Source organism: Felis catus, chromosome B1 (genome assembly GCF_018350175.1).
Source record: "Felis catus isolate Fca126 chromosome B1, F.catus_Fca126_mat1.0, whole genome shotgun sequence".
NCBI classification, from domain to species: domain Eukaryota; kingdom Metazoa; phylum Chordata; class Mammalia; order Carnivora; family Felidae; genus Felis; species Felis catus.
Genome location: NC_058371.1, coordinates 39195998 through 39210659, shown reverse-complemented (window position 1 = coordinate 39210659; position 14662 = coordinate 39195998). Strand labels below are relative to the sequence as shown.

Here is a 14662-nt window from a genome sequence, read left to right as displayed (position 1 = left end):
AGACGGAGTTAAAAAATGAAAGAAATCTGTAGAATAGGAAAGAAGGTAAAGGAAACTTGTGAATTGCAGCAAGAACAGGTTGGGGTGGTGCATGAAGGGAGGAGCCGAGTACAGGAAAGCTGGGCAGAAGCAGAGTACAAACGTTGGAGGGCGTTTATCATTGTGGGGGAACATTCAGAATGTGGGCAGAAGAACAGCCTGCTTTGGGGAACTCCAGATTGCACATGTTGGGGAGAAATGTGATAAACTGAGCATTCAGTAGTCCTCTCCATAGTCTACCTGATAAATTCAGAGGTCTGATTGCTTCCTTCAAAACTGAGCCTTTCTTATTCGTAACCTCTCCAGCCTACAAGTTAGAAAGAGCCTTGGGGCAGAGGTAGTCCTTTAGACCTAGCTATTTAGGAACCATTCTAGGGATCTGAACAGGGGAGAATTTCCGGTTTAGGTTTGGTTCCCACTGCTTATTAAATGAATGGCCCATGGGTGCATTTCGCTGGATTGTCATTTGCCCCTGGGTAGCCGCTGTGTCCAGTTGAAAATGAATCCTAACACTTCATGGATTGAGCAGTTGAAGAACTATAAAGGGTGGTTCATCAGCCAGCAAAATTTCCATAGAACACTGGTAGCAGCCAATTACCTTCCCCCACACGCAAATTCTTTTCATGTCCTGACAAGTCTTTGTAACAGTGCTCCCACTTCATTATTAACCTCTCTGTACTTCAGTTTTCCCCTCTGGATGATAACAATGCCTACTACCTCATGAAGTTGTTGAGAGGGCTAAATGAGATAATACATGTAAAGTGCTTAGAATAGTTCCTGGGTGTGATGAGTGTTCAAACACATTAACTTACATTATTTCACATCACATACTATAATTTCAAGTTACAACTTCACACAGACTGGATTTTGTCTTCTGCAGTACCTAGACTCCAAGTTAGCCTCAGTGATCCATCCCTGAGTGTCATCCCTCAGTGACACCTTCTAGTGTGTCACTTCTAAGATTAGGTCATAAAAGACCTTGTAAGTGCTTGTCAGGCTGGGCTTCCAGTGCAGGTCTTTGAGGCACTACTGTGGGACCACCAGCTTCAAAATTGCAGTGCAGGTTCTGGCCCAGCAGTGGCCTGGGTGACTGCTAAGTGTTCTTCAGGGAGACAGCAGGGGCAGAGTTGCTGACCCTGTGAACAAAATGAGAGATGCTGAAGCAGGCAAGAAGATCTTTATTCAAAAATGTGCTGGGTTCTACTCCTGAAACCAAGACTACACTGTATGTTTACCAACTTGAATTTAGATTAAAAAAAAAAATGTGCTCGGTGCTAGATGGTGGAAAAAAGTGGGAAACACAAAACAGGTCCAAGTCTCTAAGGTCTTTTTGAATGAAAAATAGGATAAGCACCAGGATTTTCTTATTCCGATGCTGATAAAAACAAAGGCGTTATCTGGGGGAGAAGGAACTGATGGAATATTTGGAGAAACCAAAGAAATATATAGCTGGAACTAAAATGGTCTTTGCTGGTCTTAAAATGAATGAGAGAGAAGATCTTATTTGATATTTGAAATGGGCAACATCTTCATGAAATATATTCTGTGTCTGTGAGGCACAGGCATCTGCATTTTGAGTAAGCACTCTAAGTGATTGGATTAAAGATGGGGTTACAGATCATGCTATCAGAAACCCTGCATCAGGCTCTCCAGGTCAGACATTTCTGAATGCAATCGTCAATTTATCTCTTTAAAACATTAACTCTAATTCTTCATTTTTGGTTGCTAAAAATTCTTTGATGCCTACTCCTCCTTCTTGTCTAAAAATAAGCCTAAACCTCTTGTCAACTTTCAAGGACCAGGACAATCTAGAAGTAATCTTCCTCAGCTTTATTATCTTCCTAATACAAACCCTGCATCCAGATAATCTGACATTTTCCAGGCTCTTAAACCTACACAGGCTCTGCAGCTTCACAGTATGGCCTTCGTTGAAAATGTGTTGCCTTATAACTTGACTTCTAAAAATCCTACCTCTTCTTCAGGCATCAATTCTTAGGAATCCTTTCCTGTCGAGCCTCCCCTGTGTCAGAAGCAATCCCTACTTCTGTGTTTATAGCATTTGCATTACAAGTTAGCGTTTAACACATTCCAAGAACCAGTTAATGAACACTCACTAAGTGCCGGGCCCTGTGGTGACCCTGGGGTACGGCAGAGAGCAGACAGCCAGGGCTCCTGCTGCCATCCTTGATGCAGCAGTGCCTTGTACAGTATCTGTGTGTATGTTTTATGTCTCTTTGAAATCATAAATGTCTTTTATTGTTTTTTTTTTCAACGTTTATTTATTTTTGGGACAGAGAGAGACAGAACATGAACGGGGGAGGGGCAGAGAGAGAGGGAGACACAGAATCGGAAACAGGCTCCAGGCTCTGAGCCATCAGCCCAGAGCGTGACGCGGGGCTCGAACTCGGACCGCGAGATGGTGACCTGGCTGAAGTCGGACGCTTAACCGACTGCGCCACCCAGGCGCCCCTGAAATCATAAATGTCTTGATAGCAAGGACTAATTCTATGCTAGTTTCAGTCTTCATCAACACCCAGGCACACAATAGGTATTCAGTGCATGCTACTTGAGTGGATGTTGATACTCCAAATGAATGTGGACTGTACACAAATACTATAGTCATTCACACTATGTGGAGCCTGGTATCTCTTTTTTTCTCTCCTTGTTTCCCTTCCATCCATCTTGTCATGTGCCTCTTTCCTGTATTTGTAAATATCTTCCTTTTCCTCTTATTTCTGTAGTTGTTTTTCCATCCTCCTCACTTGGTCTTCCTTATCCTCTACCACCTTTTTTGTTTCCCCTCTCCTGTCTCCCAGTATTTTCTCTTTCAATTAGCATAATCTGAAACAGAAAATATATTTTCCCCTTAATTTCAAAAGCAGACAATTAAAATGTTTCAGATTGCTCTCAAAAACATCAAGTGACTCTGTTACTTACTCATGAGGCCTTCAATTACTTTTAGCCTCCTTTTGGGCCAGTGCTCTCAATAGAAAGCATTTCCCCATTCCATGATCCAGGATGCAACACTCCTGACAGAATGGGAGGTCTGAACAACCAGGCCTTAGCAAGGGACAGGTGTGGAGCATCTACTGCTGGCTGGCCACTGGCAAGTCGGAGACATGTACCACGTGCACCACCAGCACGTGTGTTCAGGAGGGCCCCAATGCCCATCTAGGGGCAGTATTCTAAGAGAAAAGCTAAATATCTATTTACGAAATGCTAATTTTTTAATGTGTCATTTGTAGTAATGGATACCATGAAACAAATAGCCTACATTTTAGTGGACATTAAATGGCATTCCGTTTAGAATGTTGTTTAAGAGGCCTGCTACCCGGAGCTGTCATGTTCAGCCACGCGCATGGTGCTGTACAATTGGAGAGACACCAAGCAGACACTACAAAGCATAAGACACCCCTTGGGGACTTTTCATTTTTCCTAAATAAAAGTCAATTTGTGTGTAAGTTCTACAGAAACAAAAGTTCCTTTCAAATATTTTCTTCGTAAAAAACAAAATAGGATAAGTACCAATAATATTTTTCCTGCCATATTTTATCATCAACATCAGAAACCTGAAGCACATTTTTAATTTTTAAAGAAGTTATATATTTGTTATATTTATCCCATAGTGAATGTGAAGTAGATGTAAATGAAAAAGACTAAAACATTTCAACTTTACTCAAAATTGAGCAAATCTCAAATCTCTGTTAAGTCATCATTCACCAAAAAAACCCAACAACAACCAAAAAAAAAAAAAAAGGGATTGAAGGTATACTATGATTTCAATTGTTGGCCAGCAGTTAGGTTTGGTTTTGAACTTTTTTCATTTCTTTATGACTCTATGTGAGCTTTTATTCTTTCATCTTTCTTTGAAAATATCAAAAAGACTATTGGTCTTCACATTCATCTTTGAAATACTCTAATTTTAGTGTTTTCCCCTGAATTCTCTTTGTGAACTTGTTTCCTCAAAACCCATGCTCTGGGTTGCTGATAAGACATTTCTTCATTTCTTGTATTTCTGTGATGCAGTGGTAAGCAGCCGGTGGCCCAGAGGAATCGCTGACCTGGCTTGTGAATGGAATTGGACAAATTCTACCCCAAGTAATATGGGACATCTTGTGAATAGCCTGTATTAACCAGTGCTTTTGTACAGGTCAAAGCTCTGAGAAAGGGGCAGAAACCTTTCCCTAGTATTGTGGCACTCCCTGGACCTTCCTAGGCAGTTCTGAGTAGGTCTCCTAATGCTAACAAAACCAAAGTCTCATCTCTTCCTTGGACCAAATTCAGAACCAGGTTTTGATTTCCTAACTTCTCTCTTCTTGCATTCTTTGCAAAAAGTACACAAATTCATTTCAATTTTATAAGGGTTCACTGCCAGTGAGCACAGAAATAGTCTCAAGCACATATTAAAATAACCTACGGGGATTTAATATTTGTCCCTTTGTCCTCTCTGCCAAGGGGTTCTTACTTGATTGAAATGGAATCAAATTGCTTTTTAAAGCAACCCAGGAGACGCTAATGTGTGGCCAAAGTTGAGAACCACTAAAATATATGGAAACAAAGTTCATTGGTTTTGGATTTTGAAGGAGTGGTAATGGCAACCCCTAGACTTTTACTAAAACAAACATGAAGCTGGATATTCATCTGTTAGGTTCTGGTCTTAAAGTCCCACGACGTTGTCTGGAAATGGATGTTCCACCAAACCCAGCCTGCTACTTAAATGTGATACAAGAGGTGACAGTGTGTGGCTTGTTGTGGCAGCCTCAATATATCTAACTTTCACTCCTTTCCTTCCTTTCACTGCTTTCTGGTTATGAAACCCGGGTGTTCCCTCTAGGCAATCTTGCTGAGGAAAGCACTTCTCTCTGTAGATCGAAGATTGCTCCCTCACACCAAGGGTTCCACATGTCCTCAGTCATGTCCTGGTCTTTCCTGGAAGTAGCTGGAGTTCTGCCCCCTAGCAAGTCTTGCACTCTCCACCAAACCATTTCCCTCTAGGGGCGCCTGGGTGGCGCAGTCGGTTGAGCGTCCGACTTCAGCCAGGTCACGATGTCGCGGTTCGTGAGTTCGAGCCCCGCATCAGGCTCTGGGCTGATGGCTCAGAGTCTGGAGCCTGTTTCCGATTCTGTGTCTCCCTCTCTCTCTGCCCCTCCCCCGTTCATGCTCTGTCTCTCTCTGTCCCAAAAATAAATAAACGTTGAAAAAAAATTAAAAAAAAAAAACATTTCCCTCTATTATACTGTTTGCCTGAAGACTTTTGTGTAACTGGAATTGGAGTTCATTCTGCCCTTGTGTAAGGTAACACACTTTGCCTCTTCCTCTAAGGATATGTTTAAATAAGAGCCAGCTTATGGCCTCAGTGGTAAGTGCCATTGTTTAGTTTGAGACAGAAAGTTGGTTTTTATTGGCATGTTAGTATTTTAATGACAAGGAAGTTTGTACAGCATCCAGTAGAGTGGAAGGTTATGGCCAGTAAATGACAGATCATCTATACAAATAGGGAAATATGAAAGACAGAGGACTTTCCCTTATGGAATTTGTATCCACATAGAATGTATATAACCATACTTGCCAACCCTCATTGGGATTAAATTGTACATCTTTATACGTTCTCATTAAAAGACAATAAATCGTATAATGTTTAGGACTAGAAGGAATCCAGCCATTTATCTGGACCCCATTCTGCAGCAAAAGAAAAAAAAAAAAAAAAAAAAGAAAAAAGAAAAAAGAAAAAAGAGGGGCGCCTGGGTGGTTCATTCGGCTCAGGTCATGATCTGAGTCTGTGAGTTTGAGCCCCATGTCGGACTCTGTGCTGATAGCTCGGAAGCCTGGAGCCTGCTTCGGATTCTGTGTCTCCTCTCTCTGCCCATCCCCCGCTTGTGCTCTGTCTCTCTCTGTCTCTCAAAAATAAATAAATAAATGTGAAATTTTTTTTTTTTAAATGAGGCAAAAACAAGGTTAGCAATTGAAGGGCTAGTCATTGGCATATCTAGAAATTAAAAATTTTTTTCTGACACATAATCTTCACAAAGTTGTTATACTATGTTAAATTAACTAGCTCATTTACCTAACTGAATTCAGGAAAGAGTGAAGGGAACCACTGCCTGTGTTTCTGTCCTAACATAAAGCATCTTTGTGCCTTGATGAAGAGGCAGATGGGAACTGCCTTCGAGGCTGCACTACTTCAGGGCCAGCTGTTTGTGTACAGGATTCACTCCAGTCTCTGCTCACAGCACTGAGCTCACATTACAAGACCTGCAGGTACATTAAACTTTCAACCCCCCTCTGGAGAAAACAAAACTGAGACTAGGATCCTCTTAAGTATAATAAGTAGGTATTGGTGAAACAACAAATCAATTCTGAATGTTAGGTTCTGATCAAAGGAAGAAGCATAAGGAAAAAGAACGGAAAAATGAGAAGGAATAGGGAATAGAGGAATCGACACCAAAAGAATAAAGCGAGTGAAGGTGAATTTAAAAAAATGAATACATGACTTAGTTGATTTCTTAAGTAAGATTTCCTTTGGTGCTTTCCTGCGGAGCCTCAAATCCACTCTCCTTCCTTGTAGAGGAGTGGTTCAAACAACAGAGGAAGGAAGAATGCATATGGCGTTCAGACATGATTTTGAGAGTCTTTAGTGGAGGAAATATACATTTTGAAGTGATCATCACAATAAGTCTAGTTGCTATACATCCTTATATAAAGCTACACAATTATTTTTCTTGTGATAAAAACTTCCAAGATTACTCTTAGCAACTTTCAAATATGTGATACAATACTATTGACTAGTTGTCACACTGTATATTCCATCTCCATGACTTTATTTTATAATTGGAAGTTTGTACCCCTTGACCCTTGTACTCCTTCACCCATTTTACTCACCCCCAACTCCCCTCCCCTCTGGCAACCACCAATCTGTTCTCTGTAACTATGAGTTTTGTTTTAATAAGTTCCATATGTAAGTGAAATCATATGGAATTTATCTATCTCTGTCTGACTTATTTTGCTTAGCATAATACCTTCATGGTCCATTAATGCTGCAAATGGCAAGATTTCATTCCTTTTTGTGGCTGAGTAGTATTCCACTGAGGATGGATGGATGGATAGATGGATGGATAGAGATAGATAGATAGATAGATAGATAGATAGATAGATAGATAGACTAGCCACAATTTCTTTATCCATTCATCCATCAATGGACACATAAGATACTTTCCATACCATAGCTATTGTAAATAATGCTGCAATGAATATGGGAGTGCCGATATTTTTTTGCGTGTTTTCATTTTCTTTGAATAAATATCCAGAAGTGGAATTGCTGGATCATATGGTAGTTCTATTTCTACTTTTTTGGAGGAAGCTTTATATTGTTTTCCATTGTGATTGCACCAATTCACATTCTCACTGATGGTATATGAGGGTTCCCCTTTCTCCATGTCCTCAATACTCATTATTTCTTGTCTTTTTGATAATAGCCATTCTGACATGTGTGAGGTAATTGTGGTTTTGACTTGCATTTCTCTGATGATTAGTGATGCTGAACATCTCTTCATGTGCCTGTTGGCCATTTGTATGCCTTCTTTGGGAGAATGTCTATTCAGATCCTCTGCCCATTTTTTAGTTGAATTGTTTTTCTTGTCATTGTTATTGAATTGTATGAGTTCTTTGTATTTTTTGGATATTAATCCTTTATCAGATATATGATTTGCAAATATATTATTCACTTCAATAAGTTGCTCTTTAATTTTGTTGATGGCTTCTTTCACTGTGCAGAAGCCTTTTAATTTGATGTAGTCCTATTTGTTTATTTTTGCTTTTGTTGCTATTAAGTTGAAGTCAGATAAAAAAATATATATTGCCAAGAGTGATGGCAAGGAGCTTACTACCTATTTTCTTCTCAGAGTTTTGTGGTTTCTGGTCTCGCATTCAGGTTTTTAATCTATTTTGAGTTAATTTTCATGTATGGTATAAGACAGTGGCCAAGTTTCATCCTTTTGCATGTGTCTGTCCAGTTTTCCCAACACCTTTTACTGAAGAGACTCTCCTTTCCCCATTGTATATTCTTGCCTCCTTTGTCATAAATTAATTGGCCATATACATATGGGTTTATTTCTGAACTCTCTATTCTATTTCATTGATCTCTGTGTCTATTTTTATTCCAATACCATGTTGTTTTGATGACTATAACTTTGTAATACAGTTTGAAATCCAGGAGTGTAATGCTTCTTGCTTTGTTCTTTCTTAGGATGCCTTGGCTATTTTGAATCTTCTGTGGTTCCATACAAATTTTAGGATTGTTTTTTCTATTTCTGTGAAAAATGACACTGTAATTTTGTTAGAAATTGTACTGAATCTATACATTATTTTGGGTAATATGTATATTTAATAATATTGATTTTTTAAACAATATTCATTCTTCCAATTTATGAGCACGCAATATCTTTCTATTTATTTGTGCTTCTTCAGTGTCTTCAGTGTCTTATAGTTTTCAGTGTACAGGTCTTTAACTTGCTTGGTAAAATTTATTTCTAGGTATTTTTTTTGATGCAGTTGTAAACAGGATTGTTTTCTTAATTTCTCTGATAGTTCATTGTTAGTATATACAAACACAACAGGTTTTTATACAAGCATACCTCACAGATATTTGTGGGTTCATTTCCAAACCACCACAATAAAGTAAATATCACAATAATTCAATCCAAATGATTTTTTTTTGGTTTTCCAGTGCATATATAAAGTTTTATTTATGCTGTACTATAGTCTATTAAGCTTACAATAAATTTATGTCTAAAAAAACAATGTACACACCTTAACTAAAAACACTTTATTGCTAAAATATACTATCATTTGAACTTTCAGTGAGTTGAAATCTTTTTGATGATAAAGGGTCTTGCCTTCATCATGTTGATGGCTGCTAGATGATCATGGTGGTGGTTGCTGGAGGTTGGGGTGGCTGTGACAGTTTAAAGTAAGACAACAATGAATTTGCCACCTTGACTGATTCTTCCTTTCACCTGAACATTTAGAGGCCATTATAGAGTTATTAATTGGCCTAATTTCAGTATTGTTTTGTCTCTGGGAATAGTGATGCCCAAGGAGAGAGAGGCAGAAGAACAGCCAATTGATGAAGAAGTCAACACACACACAATGTTTATTGACTAAATTTGCTGTTTTTTATGGGTGTGGGTCATGGTGCCCCCAAACAATTACAATAGTAACATCAAATATCACTGACCACAGATCACCATAATAAATATGATAAAAAAAATTGGTAAGAATTACCAAACTGTGACAGAGACAGGAAGTGAGCAAATGCTGTTTTAAAAATGATGCTGATAGACTTGCTTAATGTAGGCTTGCTACAAAACTTAAATTTGTAAAAAACACAGTATCTGTGATGTGCAACAAAACAAAGTATGCCTGTATATTGATTTTATATCCTGAAAATTTACTGATTTTTTTTTACTAGTTCTAGCAGTTTTTTGGTGGAGTCTTTAGAGTTTTCTCTATATATAGATTTTTATAAGATCATATACACAAATAGGGAGAATTTTATTTCTTCCTTCTCAATCTGGATAACTTTTCTTTCTTTCTTTCTTTCTTTCTTTCTTTCTTTCTTTCTTTCTTTCTTTCTTTCTCTCTCTCTCTCTCTCTCTCTCTCTCTCTTTCTTTCTTTCTTTCTTTCTTTCTTTCCTTCTTTCTTTTTCTTTCTTTTTGCCTAATTGCTCCGGTTAGGACTCCCAATACTATATTGAATAAAAGTGACTAGTTTGGACATTCTTGTCTTATTCTTGATTCTATACAAAAGATTTTAGCTTTTCACTGTTGAGTATGATGTTAACTGAACGCCTCTCATATATGGCCTTTATTATGTTGAGGTATATTCTGTCCACACTCACTTTGTTGAGAGTTGTTATAAGTATATGTTGAATTTTGTCAAATGCTATTTCTGCATTTATTGAGATGATTATATGATTTTTAATCTTCATTTCATGAATGTGGTATATCATGTTGATTGATATATAATGGTCTATTTTAAGTTGATAGCAAGTTAAACCTGAACACATTCTAAAGCTCTGCTTTCCACCCCCCCCCCACCCGCCCCCAACGGGGTGTTATCTTGTTCTTTCATTTGGAACATAGTCCTCTGTCTCCTCATTTTGCTGATTCTCTGAGTTTGTTTCTATGTATTAAGTGAAACAGCTAAATCTTTCAGTTTTGAAGGAGTAGCTCTATGTAGGAGATGAACCTTATCTTTAACCTTGCCTTAGGTCTTGATTGTCTCTCAAACTGTCTCTCTGATTGTTTCAGATCTGCTGAGTCTGGCAGCAGCCACAGGAACATCAGGGAGTAGCAGGGCACCAACCCACGGAGGGGCAAGACACTTGCCCACCAGGTCACACAGGGGGTTGGTGTCAGCAAGATAGAGGGAAAGTGTAAAGATGCTGTCTGCCTTTGTTGGCATTAGAAGGTAGAAGAAGAGTGCCCCAAATAACATCTGCTACTGCCTTTGTCCCCAGAGACAGTCCCAACAGCTTTTGGCCCTTTAGCAGATGCCTTAATGTTAGCAAATGAATCTCCCTCACATATGATCTAGGTGTTTTTCAATCTGCTACTTTTGTGCTGGGTCCTGGATCAAAGGAGTCTGTGCATGAGCCCTCTAAGAGCAGAATCTCCATTCCTTATGGCCCTATGTTTTCCTTGGATGTAAGATTTTTTGGGTTTTGAAGCCAGATGATTTGGGAGTTTATCTCTCAGATTAGGTCCCAAGGGTTGGGGTGATGCATATGAGGCACACACCTTTTGCTTTTCAGAGAGAAGCTCTGTGGGTGGGATATCCCTCCCAACTCTTTCTGTTGTTGGTCATGTGTGAGGAGTGAGGTTTTTAGAAAGACTGTGTCTCTACTTTTCTTACCTATCTGGGTATGGCCTTTTAATCCTTGATTGTGGAAGATCTGTTCAGCTAGCTTTCAGGGTTTTTAAAGAGGGAATTGTTGTAAGTGTAGCTACATATTTGTTTTATCTTTGGAAGGAGGTAAGTTTAGGGTTTTCCCAAGCTACCATCTTGAACTGCCTTTTCTGAAAGCATAAGTGTTATTGCTAGTTTTGCTACATGGTGAGCAGCCCTTCTAAATTGGTTGAATAAAAAGTCTAGTTAAATGCCCAGGAAAAAAAGACTCAAATCATCTGTTTTTTTTAAAACAATATTTCCTAGTTAGACTACAAGGAAGTAACATATGCAACTAGACAGATGACACTTAACAGTTAGAAATGGTAATTTAGTCTTCTGTGTGATAATGGCACCATAACTTTGTACAGATTAATACGTCAGAGCACTTTCAAATTATTCTTTCATTCAGTTCTTACAACATGTTTGGTGAGATAGACCTTTGGTCTTAATTGACAAATGAAGACACTTAGTTACAGTCCATTTCAAGGATTTTCCTAATTTACACAGTAAGTACAGTAAGCTGTATTGCTACATGGTAAACTGGTAGTGGAGGGAGCAGAGCTGAGATTCAGAACCTTTAACATCTAGTCTAAGGCTCTTTCCCCTATGCCCTACTGTCTCTGGCACTCTGTCATTTCCCCTGCATGTGTAGTAAAAGCTGGAACTTGGTCTTCTTATTTTTGTATCCCTGGAGCCTAGCCCAGTGCATGATATAGAGTAGGTACTTAATAACATTTTTGTTGAATAAATGAATGAATCTAAATTTGGGCTTGCCCAGAAAGAATCAGTACCTCTCTGAATAGTCTTGGTAAGCTTATTTTAGCCTTGTAGCCTAAGAAATTATCAACACGTTTTATGGAATTTTCTTATTGCCTCGAACAACTCCTGTAACTTGAATGTTCTGAGATGAGATACTATTCTGTATGAAAGGAAGGGATACTCTTAGGGGGATTATATTGTTATCGTGCAACAGATTCATATACCTCTATGTTTATTTTCAAAATAAATACCTATACTCATTTTCAAATATATACCTCTATATATTTTTCAAATTATCATTCATTACATGCAATGATAACACATCTTTTATCCCTAGGATGTGAATGACACACATATAAGTAACTATTGTTTTTAAATACATGAACTCTGACCCAGAAGGATTATTATTATGATTGGTCTTGCAATTTTAGTAATGTACCATCTCAAATTGTTATTCCATAGTTTTATTGTCCTTGGTTGTCCAACTAGATTATAAATTCCTTTGGATAGACCATATGCATTTTGTTCATTTTACATCTCCCTCATGCCTAATAAAGAACCAAATACACAAAGATGGATTTCTGAGTACACAAATCAAGGCAAAAAATGTAGTATGCCCTTGAGAGAGCTGTTGTGAGTTTGAAAATCCTCATGAGAAAATATTTGTTTTTTTAATTTTCATCTTGATCCAACTTAACAGATATTGTAGTTAGAATGGAATTCTGTTTTATTAAACTCCCAATATTTCCTAAGAGTATATATTTTTTGTAATGAAACTTTATGTTAGTAGGAAAATATAGACAGAATTGAGAAAGCTAATTCTAGGATATTTTAGTTAAGAAAAGAAGCCATATATGGCTCTCCTTCTCTTCCTTCTCTTCCTGCTTTTCCTTCTTTTCCTCCTCACCTAACATGTTTAAAATATCCAGATGTATACTTTCCATTGCTAAAGCGAGAGGGAAATGAATGATTGTTTTTTCTTGTTTGTCAAACATGTAGCAAATGCCCATTTTTGCTGGGGAGGCAGGTAACAAAAAGAAACAGTCCCTGATGGCAATAAGCATAATATCTAAAAAGGAGAAATGCTATGAATAAAAACTATCGTAATATTTTTATTTATTTTTAAATATTTATTTATTTTGAGAGAGAGACAGAATGCAGGGGAGGGGCAGAGAGAGAGAGAAGAGACACATAATCTGAAACAGTCTCCAGGCTCTGAGCTGTCAGTATAGAGCCGGACATAAGGCTTGAACCCACGGACCATGAGATCATGACCTGAGCCCAAGTCGGATGCTTAACTGACTGAGCCACCCAGGTGCTCTCTTAGCAATTTTAACAAAGGGGTAGAAAGTATAAATACCACAAAGGCCACAGAGACAAAGCTGTGAGTGCTCAGGAGAAGACAGAGTATATCAATCTGGTAGGATCCACATCTTGTGTATGGCAAAATCTGATGCTCGCTGATGGGTCAGGCTGTCTCCAAATGTACCACTTTGGCATACTGATTTTTAAAAAAAATTTTTAAATGTTTATTTACTTGGGGGGGAGGGGCAGTGAGAGGGAGACGCAGATCTGAAGCAGGGTCCAGGGTCTGATCTATCAGCAAAGAGCCCAAAGTGGGGCTGGAACTCATGAACCTCGAGATCATAACCTGAGCCAGAGTCGGAGGCCTAATCCACTGAGCCACCCAGGTGCCTCTGGCATATTGATTTTTTTAAATTAAAGTTACTTAAGCAACAGCCGAAAAAAGGGCACTTACCCTCCTTTGTACTCCTGAAAGTAGAAAATAGATCTCCCATGTGAAAGGTACTCTTCCTGTACCAGGAAGTAAAGAGAGAATTGAGGGTTGAGAAGGCTGTATGAATAAACCCTGTTACTTCGCTAATTTACTACCCCAAACTCAAACTTCTTGGTCTTGTCACTTCTTTACAAATTTATTGTTTCTGAAAGATATAAAAGCTCCCTGCTCTGGTCACTTCTTTGAATATTATATTTTTATGAGCATATGAAATTAAATCTGCTTTTCTCCTGTTAATCTATCTTATGTCAGCTTAATTATTAGGCTATCCAAGAAACCTAGAAGTGAAGCAACATTTTCCTCCTTTACATTATCATAAAATTTATCTTACATTCCCTCCTTTTTTTTTTTATAGTTTGTTGGTAAGGAAATGGTAAGAATTTGTGGGGCAGTTGAGGTTCTTAGTGAGGCTGAACACATAGTAGGATTTTAGGAACATTTTTTAAATTAGAAATGTTTAGTTCTCTGGTTTGATCTTTCCAGCTCATATGAGTTTTCTTTTACTGTATAACAAATGCCACAAAACTGAGTGCCTTTAAATAATAACACTTTAATATTTCTTAAGGGTCTTTGAGTGGCTGGATGGTTATTCTGCTGGTCTTGCCTGGGCTCACTCATGTGGGTCAGCAGAAACCTGGGACAGGATGGAACAGCTGAACATCTCCCTGTACATGGCCTTTCACTCTCAAGGAGTCTTCACATGGCAGCAGCAACATTCCAAGAAGACAAGTCTTAGCATGTTGTAGTACATGTGCTGATGTCCTATTGGCTGAGGAAAGCCACAGGGCCAAGTCCAATTAAAATAGGAGGAGCTACACAGTGGCATGGATACTGGGAACTATTAGTGTAACAATCTACCACACAGTCCAATATACAGAACTCTCTAGAATATGAACAGCATGCTCAAGGAAGCTCACAGTTGTATAGGAATGTATTCTCCTGTGTCCAGGGATGGTTTATTTCTGCAGCTGTCTGATGTGGAGTGAGTGGACAACTAATAAATTATAATAAACCACTGTGGTACTTCCTATAAGGACTCTTTTTCCTTCCTCCTTCCCTTCCTTCCCTTCCTTCTCTTCCTTCCTTCCTTCCCTCCTCCCTTCTTCTCTTTCTTCTTC

General features: G+C 38.5%; 1 long non-coding RNA gene across 1 annotated transcript; it reads left to right on the top strand.

Annotated features, from left to right (window-relative positions):
- Window positions 1-894: 894 nt before the first annotated feature.
- LOC109498822 lies at window positions 895-14560 on the top strand. Its single transcript, XR_002155775.3, has 2 exons — window positions 895-1264; window positions 14110-14560. It is a non-coding gene; the product is annotated as an uncharacterized LOC109498822 (long non-coding RNA).
- The last annotated feature ends 102 nt before the right edge of the window (window positions 14561-14662 follow it).